We start from the raw sequence: 8,889 nt of genomic DNA, 5'->3' as shown, positions 1-8,889 counted from the left end.
CTACAGGGCAGTTATATATAGTTATCCATAGAGATCTATAGAGATGCATAGAGATCTGTAGAGTTACATAGAGATCCGTAAAGTTACATAGAGATCCATCGAGTTTTTAGAGAGTCACAGATTTACGTAGAGATCGTAGAGTCACATAGAGGTATGTGGAGTGACACAGAGATCCATGGAGTCACATAGAGATCCATAGAGTCACATAGAGACCCATAGAGTGAAACTGTGATCCATAGAGTGACACAGAGATCCTTGGAGTGACACAGAGATCCATACAGTCAAATAGAGATTGATAGAGATCCATAGAGTCACATAGAGATCCATAGAGTTATACAGAGATCCATAGAGTCACATAGAGATCCATACAGTCACATAGAGATCCATAGAGTTATTCAGAGATCAATCGAGTCACATAGAGATCCATACAGTCACATAGAGATCCATAGAGTGATACAGAGGTCCATAGAGTGACATAGAGATCCATACTGTCACATAGAGATCCATAGAGTTATACAGATATCAATAAAGTTATACAGAGATCAATAAAGTTATACAGAGATCAATAGAGTTATATAGAGATCCATACAGTCACATAGAGATCCATAGAGTGATACAGAGGTCCATAGAGTGACATAGAGATCCATACTGTCACATAGAGATCCATAGAGTTACGCAGATATCAATAAAGTTATACAGAGATCAATAAAGTTTTACAGAGATCAATAGAGTTATATAGAGATCAATAAAGTTATACAGAGATCAATAAAGTTATACAGAGATCAATAGAGTTATATAGAGATCAATAAAGTTATACAGAGATCAATAAAGTTATACAGAGATCAATAGAGTTATATAGAGATCAATAGAGTTATACAGAGATCAATAGAGTTATACAGAGACTCATCGACTACAGCTCAGTGGCAGCAGTTACACGACATTGCAGGGGGGAATTCAGAATAACAAAAACAGCAAAGAGGGACACGGTCATTTATAGTCATGAACCACGTTTATTTGGGGGATCCTCAAAAATAATAACGGAGCGGCGGCCAAGGAATGGAACGCGTCCCCCCCTCCGCCCCCCGAAAAGATGGAGCGATAAAACCAGTTCGCGTTGCAGGGTGCTGGGTGGATTTGTTGCCTCGCGAGGGGCTGGCGAGAGCAACTTGGGTAGGCCTCGATCCAGCAGTGGATTGAACCTGGTTAATGATGATGAATTTACCACCAGCTGGGTTTGGAGCACAGTGCTCTAACCACTGCACCACCGCTCCAAAGATGAAGATCCTCCGTAGAGCCTTACCAAACTGTCCAGGCAAGTGCTGTTAGCGAGCATTTCCTACAGAGGTCGGCACGGCACATGAGGGGGAGGGTGGCCAGCACCACGCCCGGCCGCCTTTGTCTCCCAAGTGGCGATATTTTACGCACCCGCACTAGGTACTCATTTTAGGCTGAGTCGACCTAGGGGAGGCCCAGGACCCGTTCAAATAATCGTCACCGGTGTTGGTGGCCGTGAGAGGGAATCGAACTCGGTTAGTCGGGTTGGTAGAACAGCGAGGTAATCGCTACACATGTATGTGTGTGTACACACGTTTATGTACACACACACACGTGTGTACACATATGTGTGTGTGTACACACACACATACGTGTCTACAGATTCCCTACTACGTGGGCTGACAGTCGCTTTGATTGAGTTAGGGTGATGCATGGCAGGGGTCACGCAAGTTTGACCTCTGCGGGCGAGGCGATCTGTGAGATCTTTTTTTAAAGGTCACCCGTTGTGATGTGAACATAGGTCAACCTCCAGTCACCTGCTTTGATCGGCAAAAAAACCCAATATTCATATTACTTAAACTACATTGATTTAAATATTGCAATCATCATAATCATCAGCAGCATCATCTACAGCCATCGTCAGGGCCGTCCATTAGCGCGATGCCGAGGACGGGACAAATCCCACTGTGTGGACTCACCTGACGCCTTCAACCTAAACACGAAGTACTACATCCGACACCGTAACGTCGAAGCGCCCCCGCCCCCACACCCCAAAACACGGGGCCCAGGGCGGTCGCCCCAGATTCGCCGTGTACCCTCGGGACGGCTCTGGCCCATGGTCAATCCATCCCGAGCCGCCGTCACGGCTCACTTTTCACTTATAATTTTATTTAACCAGGTGAACGGCCCACTGAGGTACATGGCTCTTATTTCAGAAGCGACCTGGCTATCGCGAATGATGGCTCAACGAAGTGGTGGTTTATCACCGCATGGGAATGTACAGCAGCCAAAAATCCTCTTGAACGCGTGACGTTGATTCTTAATGTGGAGAGAAAACCCGGAGGACCCAGGAGAAAGATTCCACGCGACCGCGGGGAGAGAGACGCCGCAAACCCCAAATAAGACAGCAGCAGGAGGCGTCCGGATAGGGATCGAACCCACGACCTCTTGCATACCAGGCGAGGGAGTTAGCATCTCTCCATCATTGCGATACCACCGATCTACGACCTGATTCCATCGCTCCATCTCCTCGGTGGGGGTGCTCTACGAACGCGTTCCATTCCTTGGCTGCCACACTCCGTTATTCTCATTGACCATCGCCCGCTCACGTCCATAAGCGAATAGCTTACGGAACACATTTGAATACATGCAGTATATATGCAGACTGTATCATCTCTTCGACGTTGCACGAGGCTGAGTAAGTGTGTTCCGGTGTGAAATTATACAGCGATGCGCATGGGCTGATGATTTGTAGCAGAATTATATTTCTGCTACAAATTATCACATTAAAAAATGTGTTTAAATTACATTTCTCCCTCCGATTACAAGTGTTCCTCTTTTGTCGGTACAAGATGCGATACAGTCCGGATTTTTCTCCCTAGCGGTGTTTTATACCGACGCCCATACCGGCATGTACCATTACTCTTTAACTAGCCCTTCCGAGAGAAACGGGAGAGATCGTGGGGGACAGAGAGAATGGGAGAGCGAGAGAGACGGATGATGCATGGAGTTGGGAGAGACGTCCGAGAGGATAGCGATGGAAGAGAGAGAGAGAGAGAAATGATGGATGGACGATTACGATGAGAGAGAATGGCGGAGATAGAAATTGATAGATGCATGGTGATGATGATGAGAGTGAGATGAGAGCTGGGAGAGAGACGGAAGGGATGGGAGAGAAACGTCGAATGTGGGAGGCGCGTGGAGGAAGACAAAGACGGAAAAGAGAGCGGGCGAGCCATCGCGTGAGAGAGATTAATTAGGGAGATGAGAGGAGAGCTGTGAAAGTGAGGGAGAGAAAGAGAGAGAGGGCGATACAGTAATTCTGAGGCGGTGAAAACTGGACATCGCTCTAGACGCATAGGGAGGAGGGAGGGAGTGGTGGTGGTGATGGGGGGAGCGGTGGCGCAGTGGTTCGCGCGCTGCGCCACGAACCCGGCCACCCGACTTCGATTCCCGCTCACGGCCAACACCAGCACCAGTGACGATTGTCTGAACCGGTCCTGGGCCTCCCCTGGGTCGATTCAGCCTCAAACGAGTACCGGGTGCGGTGCGTAAAAACATCGCCACTGGGGAGACAAAAACGGCCGGGCGTTGGTGCTGGCCACCCACCCCCTCGTGTGCCGTGCCGGCCTTCATAGGCGCTGCTCGCTAACAGCACTTGTCCCCAAAAGCCCGTTAAGGCTACGCGGGGGATCTTTGTCTTTTTTGTATAATGTTGGTGGTGGTGGTCAAGGCGGCGGCGGTTGAAGGAGGTAGGGGGTGAGAGGGGAGGGGGTGGATGAGAGGGGAGGGGGTGGATGAGATGGGGGGGGTGGATGGCTGGGCGGGTGGTGGGTGGTATGGATGGTGGGGGGGGCACCTTGCGGTTGGGTGGGGGGGTATTGTGGGGGGGGGGGTGTGGAGGAGACGGGGGGGGGGGTCCGTTCCCTCTCGCAACCAATGGCCTCGTGGTGCCCGTCTCGCATAAAACGCGCCGGGCAGGGCGGGAGCTGACGCAGCGACCTTGAGTCCTCGAGCGCTCAGCACACGGACCGACCCCCCCCGCCTCTGTCACTCGCCTCAGCCTCCTCGCCCTCCACACCGGGAGAGCTGCTGCGCCTTCGACCTCCTTCATCTCGTGAGAAATCGCCCAGGTGAGCGCGGATGATTGGGCGCGTTCCGTGCATTCGGCGCGTCTTATCCGCGCTTGCGCGAACAGGTGCGCGCACGTGTGCGTGTGTGTAAGTACGCGAGCGTGTGGGTGTGCGTGTGTGTGTAGGTGTGCGTGTGTGTAGGTGCGCGGGCGTGTGGGTGTGCGGGTGTGTGTGCGCGTGTGTGTAGGGGCGTGCGTGTGTGTAGGTGTGCGGGTGTGTGTGCGCGTGTGTGTGTGCGCGCGTGTGTAGGGGTGTGCGTGTGTGTGTAGGTGTGCGTGTGTATAAGTGCGTGGGCGTCTGGATGTGCGTGCGTGTAGGTGTGCGCGTATGTAGGTGTGCGTGTGTGTGCGTGTGCGTAGGTGTGCGTGGGAGCGGTAGTGTAACGGTTAGCGCTACGCTATGAACCTGGCGACCCGGGTTCGATTCCCGCTCACGGCCAACACCAGTGACGATTATCTGAACCGGTCCTGGGCCTCCCCTAGGTCGACTCAGCCTCAAATGAGTACCTGGTGCGGTGTGTAAACATTGCCAATGGGGGAGACAAAGGCGGTCGGGCGTGGTGCTGGCCATCCACCCCCTCGTGTACCGTTCCGGCCTTCATAGGTGCTCGCTACACAGCACTTGCCCCTACAGTCTGTTAAGGCTATATGGGGGATCTTTGTAGGTGTGTGTGTGTGTAGGTGCGCGCGCGTGCGTACGTGTGCGTGTGTGTAGGTGTGCGTAGGGGTGTGCGTGTGTACGTGTGCGTGTGTATAAGTGTGTCTGTGCGTGTAGGTGGGGAGCGGTCGTGCAGTCGTTAGCGCACTGTGCTACGAACGCAGCAAACGGAGATTGGATTCCCTAGGTCAACTCAGCCTTAAATGAGTACTTGGTGCGGTGTGTAAAAAATAGCAGCGCCGGGGAGACAAAGGCGGCCGGGGGTGGTGCTGGCCACCCACCCCCTCGTGTGCCCCTAAAATGTTATAGGAGGCAGTGGGGGGGGGGGGGATGAATTGGGTGGGGGTGATGTGTCGCTATGTGTAGGTGTGTGCGTGTGTGCCTTTGTCGATGTTTCGCGTGCCTGCGTGAGTACGTGGGAGCGGTGGCGCAGTGGTTAGCGCGCTGCTCAACCATCAATACGGCGACATTGATCCTGGCCACCACGGCCAGGATCAATGACGAGCGATATCCGGACCGGTCTTGGCCGTCGGCTAGGTCAACCCAGCCCTAAATTAGAAACCCGTTGCTGTGCGCAATCACCAGCACTGGGGAGACAAAGGCGGCAGGGCTTAATTATGACTACAACCACACCCGCCACCACCTCACATCGTGCTGTGTACCGGTATTGTATGAACTTCTGTCGCACCGTACGTAGCCAACCGTGCTAATCGGAGGTGCGTTAATGTGTGCTCGTGAACAACAGTCTGTTGAGGCTATACAGGGGATCTTTGTGTCCATGTAGTGTGTGTGTTGGTGTATTTGTCATGTATGTGCACGTGTGTGTGTGTGTCTTTGTCGATGTTTTCGCATTTCCGTAATAAACGTGCCTGCGTGATACAAATACAAACAAATGTATAATTACAAACACGCACCTACGCATTTACATAGCGCGATATCATCATCATCAACATCTTAGCACACATTGCATGTTGTAAAAAGACAAAATTGCCGTTTAACCGCATAACAAGTAACAACATTAAACGGCCGTAAAATATAAAAAAACATTAAAAATCGCCATCGCATAAACCTGACGCGCGATTCAATTAAAACTCAACAATGGTGCCACTCCACAAGAAAGGTTTTTTTTGTTAGATCGCGTAAATTTAAATGTGTCGCTAAAATCGCCACCACCACCCGACACAGCCAATTCGTAACGGTATTGTCAACGGGAACCAAACAGAGAAATTGGTTACTAGTTCAGCCTCAAATGAGTACCTGGTGCGGTGTGTAAAACATCGCCACTGGGGAGACAAAGGCGGTCGGGCGTGGTGCTGGCCACCCACCCCCCTCGTGTACCGTTCCGGTTTTCATAGGTGCTTGCTAACAGCACTTGCCCCTTCCGTCTGTTAAGGCTATACGGGGCATCTTTGTCTTTATGTGAGCTAGGCGACATGGAGGAGACCTACTGGGTAGTTTGGCTACCCTTCAGGCTGACCCCTAATCCATGCTTCAAGTAATTGAGGGATGATGATGATGATGATATTTTGGCAATGTGAATACAGAAATTCCAGAGTACAAAACATCTGTATCTGATGGAGAATTGGCTATGCGTGGTGCGGCATGAAGCAACGCACATTAAGTATCATTACAGATGACCAGAAATGCATTTTCTCGCTAGTAGGTAATAAAATAGCCGATGTTACACACGTAATTGTGCATGGTTTCGCAATAGCTTGTGGTCTTTCAACGTCCGCGTTCGATTTTGGGGATGCGTGGGTTGCAGGAATTCCACAGTCGCCATCACTGTCAGATGACGGTACAGCGACCTTACGTTATGCGCCATATACTTATCTATATAGACTGTCTCTATATAGACTGTCTCTATATAGACTGTCTCTATATAGACTGTCTCTATATGGACTGTCTCTATATAGACTGTCTTTATAGACTGTCTCTATATAGACTGTCTCTATATAGACTGTCTCTATATAGACTGTCTCTATATACTGTCTCTATATAGACTGTCTCTATATAGACTGTCTCTCTATAGACTGTATCGATGGACTGTCTCTATGGACTGTCTCTATATAGACTGTCTCTATATAGACTGTCTCTCTATAAACTGTCTCTATGGACTGTCTCTATATTACAGCTTCCGTCCGAGGACGGGCAAAAGGCGAGTTTATTTTTTTGTGTCTATCGTTTTTTAATGACTTCCTTACCTTGTCTGTATTCTGCACGCCTATCGGGGCTTTTACGTTGCATTGTGTGTTGCTGAAAAAAACCCCCAAGACCAGGTTGTACCCTTACTGGCAATAAAACAGGAGGTTTTAAGATGTTCAAACAGCAAATGGAAACATTTTGCAAGGAATCAAGTTCGCATTAACCACACGTACTTTGCCAGGATTGAAAGGTCCCATTTTGTAGCCGCTCACCCCGAGCTATATCGTGGCATTGTCTTGGTACTGTGTGATGGTGGCATTGTCTTGGTACTGTGTGATGGTGGCATTGTCTTGGTACTGTGTGATGGTGGTGGCATTGTCTTGGTACTGTGTGATAGTGACATTGTCTTGGTGCTGTGATGGTGGCATTGTCTTGGTACTGTGCGATGATGGCATTGTCTTGGTACTGTGATGGTGGCATTGTCTTGGTACTGTGTGATGATGGCATTGTCTTGGTACTGTGTGATAGTGACATTGTCTTGGTACTGTGTGATGGTGGCATTGTCTTGGTACTGTGTGATGGTGGCATTGTCTTGGTACTGTGTGATGGTGGCATTGTCTTGGTACTGTGTGATGGTGGCATTGTCTTGGTACTGTGATGGTGGCATTGTCTTGGTACTGTGTGATGATGGCATTGTCTTGGTACTGTGATGGTGGCATTGTCTTGGTACTGTGTGATGATGGCATTGTCTTGGTACTGTGTGATAGTGACATTGTCTTGGTATTGTGTGATGGTGGCATTGTCTTGGTACTGTGTGATGATGGCATTGTCTTGGTACTGTGTGATAGTGGCATTGTCTTGGTACTGTGTGATGGTGGCATTGTATTGGTACTGTGTGATGGTGGCATTGTCTTGGTACTGTGTGATGGTGGCATTGTCTTGGTACTGTGTGATAGTGGCATTGTCTTGGTACTGTGTGATAGTGGCATTGTCTTGGTACTGTGTGATGGTGGCATTGTCTTGGTACTGTGTGATGATGGCATTGTCTTGGTACTGTGTGATAGTGGCATTGTCTTGGTACTGTGTGATGGTGGCATTGTATTGGTACTGTGTGATGGTGGCATTGTCTTGGTACTGTGTGATGGTGGCATTGTCTTGGTACTGTGTGATAGTGGCATTGTCTTGGTACTGTGTGATAGCGGCATTGTCTTAGTACTGTGTGATAATGACATTGTCTTGGTACTGTGTGATAGTGGCATTGTCTTGTTACTGTGTGATAGCGGCATTGTCTTGGTACTGTGTGATGGTGGCATTGTCTTGGTACTGTGTGATGGTGGCATTGTCTTGGTACTGTGTGATGGTGGCATTGTCTTGGTAATGTGTGATAGTGGCATTGTCTTGGTACTGTGTGATGGTGGCATTGTCTTGGTACTGTGTGATGATGGCATTGTCTTGGTAATGTGTGATAGTGACATTGTCTTGGTACTGTGTGATGGTGGCATTGTCTTGGTACTGTGTGATGGTGGCATTGTCTTGGTACTGTGTGATGGTGGCATTGTCTTGGTAATGTGTGATAGTGGCATTGTCTTGGTGCTGTGTGATGGTGGCATTGTCTTGGTACTGTGTGATGGCGGCATTGTTTTGGTACTGTATGATGGTGGCATTGTCTTGGTACTGTGTGATAGTGGCATTCTCTTGGTACTGTGTGATAGTGACATTGTCTTTGTACTGTGTGATAGTGACATTGTCTTGGTACTGTGTGATGGTGGCATTGTCTTGGTACTGTGTGATAGCGGTATTGTCTTGGTACTGTGTGATAGTGGCATTGTCTTGGTACTGTGTGATAGTGACATTGTCTTGGTACTGTGTGATAGTGACATTGTCTTGGTGCTATGTGATGGTGGCATTGTCTTTTATTGGTCGCCTTTTTCCGTTCTCTGGTCTGACGCTGCTGAGACTT

At 49.4% G+C, this 8,889-nt stretch overlaps 1 protein-coding gene across 1 annotated transcript in view; it reads left to right on the top strand.

Annotated features, from left to right (window-relative positions):
- Window positions 1-3,969: 3,969 nt before the first annotated feature.
- The window catches only part of LOC116947072 (creatine kinase B-type-like), a 28,185-nt gene continuing 23,265 nt past the window's right edge, over window positions 3,970-8,889 (top strand). The window contains exon 1 of the mRNA XM_032962479.2: window positions 3,970-4,127. The gene's annotated coding sequence lies outside the window, so the exon portion shown is untranslated. The remainder of the gene's footprint in view (window positions 4,128-8,889) is intronic.

This window comes from Petromyzon marinus, chromosome 29 (assembly GCF_048934315.1).
Source record: "Petromyzon marinus isolate PM22_M1 ecotype Great Lakes invasive population chromosome 29, UKy_Petmar_22M1.pri1.0, whole genome shotgun sequence".
Taxonomy (NCBI): domain Eukaryota; kingdom Metazoa; phylum Chordata; class Hyperoartia; order Petromyzontiformes; family Petromyzontidae; genus Petromyzon; species Petromyzon marinus.
Note: the sequence above shows the minus strand (reverse complement) of the source record. Positions and strands in the feature narration are given on the sequence as shown.